Raw genomic sequence first — 1,665 nt, forward strand, 5'->3', positions numbered from 1 at the left:
CAGGCAGATTCTTATCCACTGTGCCACCAGGGAAGCCCCTTGACCCCAGTTCTGGAGCACCTTGATGTTAGGTAAGGGAGCAAGTCATGGATTTAGATGCAAGGACATGAGACAGGGGCTTGGTCCCAGAAACAAAGCATGAACTTGTCCCCTGGGACCAGAGGGGAATCTGCCATAGGTTGCAATTGACAAGAATAGCGCAGAAATGGCTGAGCTGAAAGTCAGGCAACCTGGCTGCTAACCTTGGCTCTCCCACCCACTAGCCGTGTGGCTTTGTGCACATCGTGAGCCTTCCTTAGTTCATTTGTAAGATATAGCTCACTTAGCCTCTCCAGCCTCAAGCTACCACGGAGTTGTGCTTCTCAAACTCTAATGTGCACTGGAATCACTGGGCACATTGTGAAAGTGCAAGTCCTGATTCAGTTGGTCTGGGGTGGAGGCCTCAGCGTCACAAGCCTCCAGGTGATGCTCGTGCCGCTGGTCCCTGACCCACACTTTGAGTAGCAAGTAAGCATAGATTACAGAAGTGGCTCAAGGGCTCTCACTGCTGGTGTGGACGGAAGGCCAGAGGCAGGACTCTAGTCACCCCACACCCTAGCTTCAGCCAGAGCACCTCACCTTTGGTTTACGTATTAGGGTTCCACCTAAGATTTTATTTGAAAAATAAAAGGAGTCAGTTTGTTTATTTTTTTAAGAGCTTGACAACCATTGAATAGCAGCCCTTTGCGGGGATAGGATAGTTTAACCTATTTTTATTATGGAAGATTTCAAACATACAACAAATTCAAAAGAAAAGTCTAACAAACTCGCAAGTACCCATTACTAAGATTCAACAAGTACCGCAATTTGTCAATCTCGTTTCATATCCAACTGATAGGAACTTAAAAAAAACAGGGCACAGGGCAGCTCTTGTGTCTGGCCATGGGCTCTGTTGAAGAGACTTCTACAGTGGCTGACTGGGATATTCATTCATGCTTTAATGGGACTGAGTTTGGACAAGATTAACTGCAACTTCTGAAGGACCGATTCCCAGAGTTAAACAGCCACCACATAGAGCAAAATGGCAAAGACTAAGACCACCAAGAAATGTCCTCAATTCGCCACCTCCAATGTGTTTGCCATATTTGACCAACGACAGATTCAAGTGTTCAAAGAGGCCTCCAATGTAATTGATCAGAACAGAGATGGTTTCATCAAGGAAAACTTGTGTGATGTGCTTGTTTCTCCAGGGAAGAATCTAGCTGATGCATACCTCAATGCCATGATGAATGAGGTCCCAGGGCCCATAAATTTCACCTTGCTCCTCCCGGTGTTTGGTGAGAAGTTAAATGGTGCAGATCCAGAAGAACACTCTAGCTTGCTTTGATAAAGAAGCAGTAGGCACCATTCAGGAGGATTATCCAAGAGAGATCTGACGACAATGGGAGATCAGTTGGTAGATGAAGAAGTGGATGAGCTGTTCAGAGACAACTGACAAAAAGGGAAACTTTCATTTAACTGAGTTCACGTGCATTCTTAAACTTGGAGCAAAAGGCAAAGAAGACATTGAAAGAACTTTAGCTAAAAACTTCCAACTACTGGGACTTCCCTGGTGGTCCAGTGGGTAAGACTCCATGATCCCAAAGCAGGGGGCCCGGGTTCGATCCCTGGTCGGGGAACTAGATC

At 46.1% G+C, this 1,665-nt stretch overlaps 1 pseudogene; it reads left to right on the top strand.

Annotated features, from left to right (window-relative positions):
* Positions 1–1,054: 1,054 nt before the first annotated feature.
* Positions 1,055–1,591, top strand: LOC112392045 (myosin regulatory light chain 12B pseudogene; annotated as a pseudogene).
* Positions 1,592–1,665: the final 74 nt, after the last annotated feature.

This window comes from Neophocaena asiaeorientalis, unplaced genomic scaffold (genome assembly GCF_003031525.2).
Source record: "Neophocaena asiaeorientalis asiaeorientalis breed wild unplaced genomic scaffold, Neophocaena_asiaeorientalis_V1.1 C48530755, whole genome shotgun sequence".
Classification (NCBI taxonomy): domain Eukaryota; kingdom Metazoa; phylum Chordata; class Mammalia; order Artiodactyla; family Phocoenidae; genus Neophocaena; species Neophocaena asiaeorientalis.